The sequence below is a fragment of the Coffea eugenioides genome, chromosome 9 (assembly GCF_003713205.1).
Source record: "Coffea eugenioides isolate CCC68of chromosome 9, Ceug_1.0, whole genome shotgun sequence".
Taxonomy (NCBI): Eukaryota; Viridiplantae; Streptophyta; class Magnoliopsida; order Gentianales; family Rubiaceae; genus Coffea; species Coffea eugenioides.
The window spans coordinates 33,900,787-33,914,091 of NC_040043.1; positions in this window are offsets into that span (position 1 = coordinate 33,900,787).

A 13,305-nucleotide genomic window follows, 5' to 3' on the forward strand; every position below is an offset into this window, starting at 1 on the left:
TTTGATATTATGTCATGTTTAGCTATAGAAACCTGTAGAAGTTGGTTAGAAAACTTGCATGAGAACCATAGCAACGGACCATGCGTTTGCGACGTGCGAAACAGGTTAAACTGGAAAACAAGGCAGCCTAGAATCTGAACTTTGGCTACATTTTTCTTTGTGCTACGTACTGATTCAGGGTTTTCCCAAAACATGAAAGTTGTAGTTTCATAAGTTCTTATTGTGCCTGCAAAATTTCAGGGCAAACGGATCTGTGTAGCCTGAGTTATGGCCAAAACTCGCTTCTATTCCAAACTCTGAATTGTGCTACGTTTTTTGATTTTGCTTCTGCCGTGCTCAGTTCACATTGATAACGAAGGAACTGGGTATTGAGGTTTTCATAAGAATTGTAGATCTTTGTCTCAACTTCAAAATGGTATAAAGTTCGTCAAAATCTGAGTTCCGTAGCTCTAGTTACACCCAAAACAAGATCGGGTGTCAGAACTGCCTTTGAAGTTGGACAGTTCTGACAGGAACTTTGGACCCGTTTTTCCCTATACTCTGTACTGATTCAGCTTTTGGTCAAAACACAAAAGTTATAGCCTTATAAATGAGCTTTCCAACGCCTCTGGAATTTCTTGATTCTGATCTCTGAGTTATGAGTTATAGTCATTCAAACAGGGCCTGCTCGGTAACCTGAATTGAAACGGCTGGGACTGTCTTGTGCATTTTTGTCCTAGTTCCATTGAGATCTGACTTGAGGTGTCTTCATGAAAGTTGTGGCCCTTCTTCTTAGCTTCACAATGGTATCTCATGCACTTTGATCCGATAATCGTAGCCTAAAATTTGATTAAAACAGTTCTAGGTGCCAAATCTGCCGTTTCCGTTTGCCGGCCGCTTCCGTTTTCGTTTGCCGTTTCCGCCCGTGCATGTGCCCGTTTTTCTTTTTTGCTTGATTTATGCATTTTAGTAGTCGTTTGTGTAGTAATGTGGTGCACTCTTTTATTTTAGACGGTGATGGGTTAGACGGTGCCAATGGGGCCTACTAGCTATTACGTGACGTGATCTTCGCACTTTTGCTATATTTGCTCTCTGTGTAAGTATTCAGGTTATTTTTTTGTGTATAACTTGCTTATGTGCTTTGGTATGGATGAGAGGGTACTTAGGCGAGGGTGTACTTGATCACTCTCAACCTAAACCCTACTTGCACCTGTGTTTCTTTATGAGATGTGTATATATAAATTATTTTGGTGTTGAACCCTTGAGCTTGTAGTTCGGGGTGACTTTTGTGGGGCCCGATCTCAAGACCTAGACGGACTATTCGAGCCAGCCAGGGTTTGGTCAAAGCCAGTCCAACCTAGTCTTAAGGTCACCAAGTTTGTGATTTTGTGAACCAAGTTTGTGAACAGAGCTTGTAAGTCAAGTTCAATTTCGTTTCGTTTGCTCGAGCCATTTCATGAGGTGACTGGACAGTGAGGGTGATAAGGTGTTAGGTGGGAGTACAAGTGGAGTTCTACGGACCCTTACCGGTGGTCGACAGAGTGTCGACAGGAGGTCACACATGGCACATGACGTGGCTTTGGAGCCAACCTGTATCCTTAACTTGTGTTGTTACTTTTATATTTTTGATAGGACATCTTTGTGACGTAATTGTCCGTCTTAATGTAAAATTTACGTTTTTACCCCTGTATACTTACTAAGCATATAACTTACCCCTTTCCCTTTGTTTTCCTTAACAGGGGCCGATGCGGGGAACTTTTGGCACTATCACTAGAATAGTTAGACTTGGTTTGTAATAACCGGACAACTAAGATGTTTCTTCTTGTTTTGGTGATCTGTATAAGGACCCCTCTTTTGGTCTACTTTCTACTTTTGAATACTAGCATAGGATAATGTAGTAGTCTGGATAACTTCTTTTGAGGATGTATGTGAGAACCCGTAATTTTTCCCATTTTCTAGGTTTTATTCGGGTTACTGGCATGTTTTCTGCGTTTTCTTTATTCAAAAAGTTTCTAGATAATTTTTATGAGTAAATATAATTTTTAAATGATTTTTCTAGTATCGGTTAGGTTTTGAGAAATTAAGAGCGTATACCGGACGTGGGACCCGCTAGTGCGGAAAGTTCGGAAAAATTCGGCCAACTAGGTTAAGTTCTGGATACTGGGTTTAAATTATCGGGTGCTTAGAGATAATTAGAGGTTACCCAAGTGGATTGGTGTGAGAGGAAACAAAGTGATAGCTATGCATTTAATGAAGTGACAAGTGTCACTTAGAGATTGGTTGTACTTGATGACCACTATTCACCTTTTACCATTTGACCAAATAAATCAAAAAATTACCAAAAATTCACCATTTTTCTTCCTCTTCTTGGCCGGCCACTTCAAGCAAAAATAAAGGGAAAAGCTCTTCAAATACTTGCTTCTATCTTGCTCAAATTCAACAAATCAACCATTTGATCTTGCATTTGTTCCATAAAACCCCTTCACTTAGTGATTGTGAGGTGTTTAGTGGAGTTGTTTGGAAGTTTAAGGTGATTAGTTGCTCTCTCTCTTGTATTACTAAGGTGAGTAGTGAAGGACCCCTCTCCTCCATCTAATGATGTTTATTTCATGATTTGTGGTAGTTTAAGATGTAATTTTATGGATTATATCTTGATTTTGGTTGAATTGGTGAAGTTTTATAATTATTGGTGATTTTTTTCTGTTTTCATATGAATATTATTATGGGGTCATGTATGATGATTGGAAATGATATTTAAGGAAGCTAGAAGGTGGAAAAAGTGGTTAATTGCAGGAAATTTCTGTTTTGGAAGAAATTTGGAAAGTTAGGGTTTCATGTTCTTACATTCTGCCCGGCACTGTAGCTCATAGTTAGAGGCCGAATTGGCCTTGAGTTAAAACATGAAAGTTGTAGGGAATAATATTTTAGAGATACCTACAAACTTTCTGGTCAATCGGAACAACGTAACTTGAGAAAAGACTGAAATACCCCTGCTGCCCTGGTTCTACCCGAATTTGATAATTGCATCTGTGATTGGTTATTTTGGTTGGGAATACTTCGGAATTGGTTGTTGAGGTCTTCTGATGAATTGTAGCCGTGTATCTTAGCTTTCGGATGGCTTTGGAATTACTTGATTTGGACTTAGGTAGCCTGACTTATGATGTTTGAACCAGAATGCGGTTTGTGAACCTGTTTTCGCGGTTCTGGTGTAGTATATTGCATTTTTTACTTGGTTATACTCGAAACTGGACAGAGTAGCCTTCTTCAACATTGTAACCCTATCTCTTAGCTTCAAAACAGTGTATCTTGTACCTCCATCCGATAATCGTAGTGCCAATGGTGCCAAAACCGCAAAATGAATGATGTCAAAAACTGTTTCTTTGGGTTAAAGCTTAATTCCATTTCCGGATTTTCCTAGTTTACTCTAGTGCTTATGTATTCTTATGGAGCCCTATTTTGGTGGTATTTGGACTTGGTTTATGACCGGTAATCTAGTCTTATTGTGCTCATTTGAATGTTTTAGGACGTGACGGTGGTCCAAGACGCTCTTAGGCAGAAGTGCATGAAATATCATTTGCTTGATTGGTGAGTGTACCACTCACTTGTTGTTTACAATGTGGCTTTGGTATATGTGAACTTGATGCCTTGAAGGCTTATTTGCTTCATTGAACTTAATTAAGTGAGGGTGTACTTGATCGCCCTCACCCATTTGGTATCTCATATGACTGTCTACTGTTTTACTGCAATGATTGAATGATACATGAAATACTGAATTGGTTCATGAATTTGGTGTTGCTTGGACGAGTATCCAACGACCATTACTGATACGACTGAGCTCAACCCCATTGGTAGTCGATTGGATCGAGCCGGCGAGGGTTTGGTCGTGAAAATTGACGAGCCATGGGGACTGTTATATGGAATCTTGTAGTAGTGAGACTCTTGATTCCGGTATACTCAAGTATTACCAAATTTCTACTGTTTGGAGTTCGGGCCCGGTAGGGGTATGTTGGGTGGAAAGAATGGAAGTAAAGTGGAGCCTACGATTGGTTACTCTTAAACATTGACGGAGGGTCAATGAGATCCGATCAAGAATGCAAACGAGGAAAAGGGCTCTTGAGAGCCGCCCGTATCCTTTTGTCACCACTATTGATGTGTGCCTTTGCTTACTTTTGATGTATTAGAATGAAAAGCTTGATGCTTATATGAACTTGGTTGCTTGAGTGGTATTATCTCACTGGGCGTAAGCTCACTCTATTCCTTTTGTTTTCCTTATAGGAAAATAAATACTTTTGGACTGGATTTGATAATTGGTTGCCGAATTGAGCTAGATGGACATATCTTTTGTATAGCTCCTTGATTGAAACCCTAAATGTACTTTTGGGTCCGTTTCTCTTTTGATTTGGCAAACCGTACATGTATCCACTTTTGAATAACTTTTGTATGCCACTTTGGATTGTATATGCTTAATTTCCACATGTAAATACTTGCTTGATGTTTGGTTGGATTTTGACGTGTCGGTTACTATTCATGGCCGACTCCGGTTTCATTTTTTTTATTTTGACATTTTGACTTGTTTACGCGCGTTTGTAAGTTCCGGAACGTATTAGATCGCTCTAAACTGAACCGTTAGTCCTGGCGAGAACTGGGCAGGCAGTCCGCTAACCCCTTTGGTTCATCTTAGGGGAAGGTGGGGCTGTCACAGGTGGTATCAGAGCCTAGGTTTGAATTGGCTTGGGCGTATTAGAAAGGCTCGACTTGAGGATTATGTTAAGTATGTTCCTTAAGGTTATTTACCTTTATTTCTTCTTTTGGTGTAGGATGGACGGACGGGGTGAGCCAAGTGATAGCCCTCCGGGCGAGCGACCTCGTGGAGCGCTCCCAGTGATCCCATACCAGATCCGCCCAAGAGGGGCCATTGTGCGTTGGAGCCCGGCTAACCGTCTCCGACGTTGCGAGTGTCGACACAAGTACGCCTACCCTAACGCCTTAGTGTGGGCCGTGGCTGAGGAGCGTAAGGAGTTGGCCGCGGATAATACTAGACTTGAGGCCGAGGTGACCCAGCTTAGGGCGGCCAATGAGAAACAAGCTGAGCGTATTAAGGGACTGGAGTACGACGTGCTTGAGGTAGAGGATAAGATTGATGACCTCTGCACTCAACTTAGGGAGACACGTTAGCGCGAGTCTAAGCGAGCTCGAAAGGTTAAGGTTCGAGCCGCATCGATCCTAAACCTCTGCCCCGACGTGGTCGAGGGAGTGAGCGATGAGGCGTCGTGCACAGGGGCCGAGGCATCGGGTGAATCCACCCCGTCGGGTGGGTCCACTAGCCCGACGACGGACTAGGTTGTGACTCCTAGGATCTTTTGGGATAGTTTTGTGTCTGTATATAGGACGGATAGGGAAAAGAGCCTTAGCTAGCCGTTTTGTATGTCGGATTAGCTACATGTATAATCTTTTGATAAGGCCATTCCCTGGTGAATTGTTCATGTTTGTACTTGACTTGACTGTACTTGACTTGACTAGTTGTTGATATGTGTGTTGTTGCCTTGTTTAGAATGTATATATATGTTTGTAAACATTTTTGGGTTTTACTTACATACATTGTGCTTATATTGGTTTAGTACATTTGCCTAGACCAAGTAGAGTTCATGGAAGGTACACGTAGTGGACGGGGACGTGGGCGCGGAAATAGACAACCCACACCGGACAGGGGTACTGGGAAACCCTCATCTGGACCTAATCCTGACCCCAATGTGCAAATCGTTGCCGCTATGCAGCAAATGACCAATTTACTGGCACAAGTGGTGCAGCAACAGGGCCAAAACCCAAACCCTAATCTGGAAACCCTGGCAACCACGTCGAGAGCGAAGACAGAGCTCTCGAACGATTTCAAAAGTTTGCTCCACCCAAGTTCATTGGGGGGCCCGATCCGGATGTCGCCGAAAGGTGGCTCGAGAAGATGGTCGATATTTTTGCGGCCTTGCACTACACCGAAAAACGGCAGGTGACTTTTGCCGTTTTCCAGTTGGAAGGGGCGGCCCGTTCCTGGTAGAACGTAATACGGCAAAAATGGGAACGGGAACAAACGCCCAGGACTTTGGGTGAATTTCATAAGGGAATTCAACGCGAAATTTTTCCCTCCTCTAGTTCAGGAGAGGAAGGAAGATGAGTTCATCCGACTCAGCCAATGGATTCAATCTGTGGCGGAATACGAGAGTCAATTTACCCGCCTGTCCAAATTTGCGCCTGAGCTGATCATGACCGAGCAACGGCGGATCAGGCGTTTTATCCAGGGCTTGAATGTCGAAATCCAGAAGGACCTCGCAGTGGCTCAAATCAATGCTTTTAGTGTAACAGCCCCACTTTCCCCTAAGGCGAACCAAAGGGGTTAGCGGGCTGCCTGCCCAGCTCTCGCCAGGACTACGGATCAGTTCACATCGATCTAATACGTTCCGGAACATACCCACGCGCGCAAACAAGTCAAAATCACAAAATAAAGAAAAATGAAAATCGAAGCCGATGATGAACAGTACCGGCCATGTCCGAATCCGGATACTAGGCCGGGAGTAGCCAAATTTTTCTTTTGCCGTTTGAAATACAAGTTAATCAGAAATCCAACCAAATGTCAACCAACCATTAATACATTGCAATTCAACATTTACAACCAATTTGGCATGCCAAAAGCTATTCATCATGGATACACATGTTCGGTTTACCAATCAAAAGATGAACCCAATACACATTAGGGTTTCATGCAAAGAGCTATTCAAAATAGACATATACATGGCTCAATTTGGCAACCAACAAGTATGATCTTCCAAAAATGATCATTTTCCTGTAAGGAAAACAAATGGAACAAAGTGAGCTAAAGCCCAGTGAGCAACTATCACATAAGCAACAAAGATCACTTAAGCATAACCGTTCATTGCAAGTATCCAAATAGGAAGCAAAACAAATCGGTAAAAGGATACGGACGGCTCTCAAGAGCCCATTTCCACGCTTACATTCTTGATCCAATCTCATTGACTCTCCGTCAACGTTTATGAGTACCAACCGTAGAACCCACTTCACTCCCATTCCTTCCACCAAACATACCCCAACCGGGCCCGCACTCCAATCAGTAGCTTTTGGTAATACTCGAGTTTACCGGAATCAAGAGTCTCATTACTACAAGATTCCCCAGTACAATCCCCGTGGCATGTCAATTTTCACGACCAAGCCCTCGCCGGCTCGATTCAATTGACTACCTACGGGGTTGAGCTCAGTAATACAGTAAGGCCGTTGGATATTTGTCCAAACGACACCAAATCAGTTTTCCATGAATGGAATTCAATATCTCATATAGCAAGTGCAGTATTTCAGTGAAACGGTAAACAGTCATGAATGGAATCACAAGGGGGTGAGGGCGGTCAAGTACACCCTCACCTCAATCACTTCCAATAGCCAAATAAGCCTTCAAGGCATCACAATCACATATAGCAAAGCCACATTATAAACATCCAAGTGAGTAGTATACTCACTTATCAATTAAGTGTTGTTTCAAGCACTTCCGTCAAGAGAATGTCGTGAACCACCGTCACGCCCTAGAACACGTAAACAAGTACAATGAGACTCGATAACGAGTCATAAAGCAATGCCAATCACAACCCCAATAGGGTTTTATAAACATATACAAGCATTATAGCAAACCAGAAATTCCAGCAATGCACTCATGTGACCTTAACAAAAAACAGTTTTCGTCCTCCTTTTGCGGTAATGGCACAAAATGCTCTACGCTTATCGGATGAGGGTGTAAGACCCACCATCTCGAAGCTAAAAGACAGGGCTACAACAATGTAGAAGGCCACTCAGTCCAAATCCTAGCACAACTAGGTCAAAAATGCAGAATACCAAACCAGAACCGTAATTGCAGGTTTACAAATCACACTATGCTGTAATTAGTCCAACTCAGTCTATACAGGTCCAAATGCATTGATTCCAAAGGCATATGTTAGCTAAGACATCAAGCTACATTTCATCAGAAGACACCAACATCCAACTCCAAAGTAATTCCAGTCAAAACAGACGATTACAATCGCAGTTCGCACATTCTGATCACCCAGAACAGCAACAGTAAAATCGACATATCTCATTCTACACTACTCCAATTGCCCTGAAATTTTACAGGCACCTCAAACACACCAATACCTACAACTTTCATGTTTTAAGCAAAGGCCAATTCGGCCTCTAACCATATGATCCAAAACCGGACAGAAAGGGGGTTATGAAACCCTAACTTTTCACATTTCCTTCCAAACCCAAAATTGGTTGCAATTTCCTATCATTTACATCCACTAGAGTCATAACCCCTTATTACCAACCATCATAAATAACCACAACACCATGATCACATTAAACCAGAAAATTCCTCAAAAAAATAAAAACTTCACCAATTCAACTCAAATCAAGAAATAAATCACACATTCCATCACTCAAGCCACCATTAGGCACAAAATAAGCATCATTAGATATAAGAGGATGTTCAATCATCACTTACCTAGTAAACAAGAGAAGAGGAGTTGTAAACCACCTTAGCTCTTCCAAAAACTTCACCAAACTCACCACTAACACTAAATGGAAAGATTGTATGGAGTGGAAACTAGTTGGTGTGATTGATTTGGATGATTTGAGCTAGTGGAAAGCTTGAAGATTGAAGAAGTTTTCTTCCTTCTTGGCAAGAGAGAGGGCCGGCCACAAGGTGAAAGAAAATGGTGATTTTTTGTGAAATTTTTAGATATTTAACCAATTTTGGTCAAAAGTCAAAAAAAGGTGAATAGTGTTCTTAAGTCAAAACCAATCACCAAGTGACACGTGGCACTTCATTAATGCATTCCTATCCTTTCTTTTCTCTCTCACATCAATCATTTCACACACTCTACTTATCTCTTAACACCCGATAAATTTTACACAGTATCCGAAACTTAACCTTATTGGCCGAATTTTTCTGAACTTTTCGCACTAGTGGGGCCCACGTCCATAATCTATCCGTAATTTTTCAAAAACTACCCAATGCTAGAAAACTCATCTAACAACTATAGTTATCCATAAAATCCACCAAGAAAATTTTCCTACGCCAGAAAATGCAGAAAACATGCCATTAAAGGGGAAAAACCCTAGGAAAACATTAAGGGAAAATACGGGTTCTCACACTCTCTCCCCCTTAAAAGAATGTCGTCCTCGACATTCTAACTCCTATATAAAGCCGGTCAAGATATCGCTCAGAAACCAATCAAGCAGTAGAATTCCATCTACTCCAACTCGTATTTACCAGGTCCAATTTGTTTTTTCCCAAAGTCAGTCAAATACTAAGAAACATTCGAATCTTACTTATCACAAGTCATGATCTTGTCAATCACTTATCAAATAGTCATGGTCCAGTGGTCCAGTAGGGAGTTAATCGCGTAACCAGATAAAACAGGCAAAAGGCTTGAAATCGGACGTAATGTCCCAGATATTTGGAAGACATTCAGGGTATAGCGAAGCTTCAAATCAAAATTCATCCCTGGTGGTGCTGGACAACACAACAAGCTAGCACAACGGCTATGCTTCACCAAAGAATTTCAGTTCAGTAAGTTGGCCCTGGTGGTGCTGGACAACACAACAAGCAATGCCCCACCAGAGAGGTTCAGTTCAACCGCTACAGAAACGTAGTAGCCGGTCTACAACCACATGAGTACGAAGAAGTTCAAGAATAGGGTCAAATATTACAAGTTCAGGGAGCATGAACACAAATAAGAGTACAAGTTCAAGTTCAAGGATCATGAGTACAGGTAAGAACACACTGGCCTAACCTCTGTCCAGCAATTCACATTCGTAAATAGTCATCAAATTCAAGTCCACCTACAGGTCACATACCATATATTCGGTGAAATTAGGTCCATTAAGAGTACGTATGAACACACTCGCCTAACAGGGTCACGTCTCAAGGAAGTTCAGTCTAGTCAGTCTCAGGCAGCTCAAGATCAATCTCAGGTAGTTCGAGGTCAGTCCCAAGTAGTTCAAGTAAAGCAAATTCCAACACTTACCAATCAGGTGGTGCAAAAGTCTATAGATCCACACCTATCGTGTGCGTAATACTCCAACTAGAAACAAAATAAAAACACAAAACAAATACACGAAAAGCACGCAAAAGCGTAGGTACCAAAAGATACGACTCAAATATATACATTTATTTACAAAACCACACCAAAAGATATACAAAGTACCTGACCTCCAGTCGGTACAAAACCCATTATGCACACGAGCACTCCGGCTCCAAAAAGCTAGTCAGTCCACCAAATAACCAAAGAAATTAGCCATGCCAGTCCTAGCAAAAGTAATCTACCAACCCTAATCACCTCCCGTAGGGTCCCGGTTCCCAACGGAACCTAAAGTATCTATCTCGCCTAACTGCTCTGGACCAGTAACTCGTGGTGGTGCCTCCGCGGCCATGTCTAGTAAAACCCCACAGTCAAACGTAATACTCCGGGCCCTCTCCCTAAGCTGCATCCTCATAGCGAAGAGGTGCTGGTGTGTGTGTCGAAGATCCCGCTCCAGGTCCCTAACGCGCAACGCCTGCCAACGGCTAAACTCTCTAGCCTCCTCCAGCTGCGCCCTCAAAGTCTCAACTGTCCTGCCTAGGTGATAACGCTCGTCATCCATCGCTAAAACAACCTCGTCAGGATAGCCATAGGTATACCAGCACTCACAGGGTCGACGCGACACCTGTCCAAAAGGGGAATACAAACTATAAGGCTCCCCAAGCCTCCTCCGATAGCGGATCGCCCGCTTACGTAGCACCCGGTCCTCTGGGCCCCTCGCACTCGGAGGTCTCGGTCCCGGTCCCATGCCGCTAGAACTGCCCGGATCCATACCTACAAACATTAATTCGTTAGTTAACTGACATTTCAACTTAAAATATATCATTCATCTTAAAGAGAATAATGTATTCCTAAGGCCTATCACGTATGTCCCACAATTGCCCAAGTCCTCTAACCTAGGCGCTCTTATTTCGTTCGTATCCGGGCCCAAGAATCCCATCCAAGATAATTCACAACTCAAGCCGGCCGGTCCCAAGCGTAAATCATCCTTATTAAAGATTCCTACCCGACATACATACTTAACTTCCTCATGTCCCATGTTAATGATCCTTACACTAATGACATGCACAGTTCATAGCTTACGCTCAAAAGAGCACTTATACCTTTAAACACTTTCACCAAAAGCAGGACCATAACATCCCTTGGCCCAGTCTCACTCCGCGCAGAGACCACGCGACGTGGCTCTGATACCAACTGTAACAGCCCCACTTTCCCCTAAGGCGAACCAAAGGGGTTAGCGGGCTGCCTGCCCAGCTCTCGCCAGGACTACGGATCAGTTCACATCGATCTAATACGTTCCGGAACATACCCACGCGCGCAAACAAGTCAAAATCACAAAATAAAGAAAAATGAAAATCGAAGCCGATGATGAACAGTACCGGCCATGTCCGAATCCGGATACTAGGCCGGAAGTAGCCAAATTTTTCTTTTGCCGTTTGAAATACAAGTTAATCAGAAATCCAACCAAATGTCAACCAACCATTAATACATTGCAATTCAACATTTACAACCAATTTGGCATGCCAAAAGCTATTCATCATGGATACACATGTTCGGTTTGCCAATCAAAAGATGAACCCAATACACATTAGGGTTTCATGCAAAGAGCTATTCAACATAGACATATACATGGCTCAATTTGGCAACCAACAAGTATGATCTTCCAAAAATGATCATTTTCCTGTAAGGAAAACAAATGGAACAAAGTGAGCTAAAGCCCAGTGAGCAACTATCACATAAGCAACAAAGATCACTTAAGCATAACCGTTCATTGCAAGTATCCAAATAGGAAGCAAAACAAATCGGTAAAAGGATACGGACGGCTCTCAAGAGCCCATTTCCACGCTTACATTCTTGATCCAATCTCATTGACTCTCCGTCAACGTTTATGAGTACCAACCGTAGAACCCACTTCACTCCCATTCCTTCCACCAAACATACCCCAACCGGGCCCGCACTCCAATCAGTAGCTTTTGGTAATACTCGAGTTTACCGGAATCAAGAGTCTCATTACTACAAGATTCCCCAGTACAGTCCCCGTGGCATGTCAATTTTCACGACCAAGCCCTCGCCGGCTCGATTCAATTGACTACCTACGGGGTTGAGCTCAGTAATACAGAAGGCCGTTGGATATTCGTCCAAACGACACCAAATCAGTTTTCCATGAATGGAATTCAATATCTCATATAGCAAGTGCAGTATTTCAGTGAAACGGTAAACAGTCATGAATGGAATCACAAGGGGGTGAGGGCGGTCAAGTACACCCTCACCTCAATCACTTCCAATAGCCAAATAAGCCTTCAAGGCATCACAATCACATATAGCAAAGCCACATTATAAACATCCAAGTGAGTAGTATACTCACTTATCAATTAAGTGTTGTTTCAAGCACTTCCGTCAAGAGAATGTCGTGAACCACCGTCACGCCCTAGAACACGTAAACAAGTACAATGAGACTCGATAACGAGTCATAAAGCAATGCCAATCACAACCCCAATAGGGTTTTATAAACATATACAAGCATTATAGCAAACCAGAAATTCCAGCAATGCACTCATGTGACCTTAACAAAAAACAGTTTTCGTCCTCCTTTTGCGGTAATGGCACAAAATGCTCTACGCTTATCGGATGAGGGTGTAAGACCCACCATCTCGAAGCTAAAGACAGGGCTACAACAATGTAGAAGGCCACTCAGTCCAAATCCTAGCACAACTAGGTCAAAAATGCAGAATACCAAACCAGAACCGTAATTACAGGTTTACAAATCACACTATGCTGTAATTAGTCCAACTCAGTCTATACAGGTCCAAATGCATTGATTCCAAAGGCATATGTTAGCTAAGACATCAAGCTACATTTCATCAGAAGACACCAACATCCAACTCCAAAGTAATTCCAGTCAAAACAGACGATTACAATCGCAGTTCGCACATTCTGATCACCCAGAACAGCAACAGTAAAATCGACATATCTCATTCTACACTACTCCAATTTCCCTGAAATTTTACAGGCACCTCAAACACACCAATACCTACAACTTTCATGTTTTAAGCAAAGGCCAATTCGGCCTCTAACCATATGATCCAAAACCGGACAGAAAGGGGGTTATGAAACCCTAACTTTTCACATTTCCTTCCAAACCCAAAATTGGTTGCAATTTCCTATCATTTACATCCACTAGAGTCATAACCCCTCATTACCAACCATCATA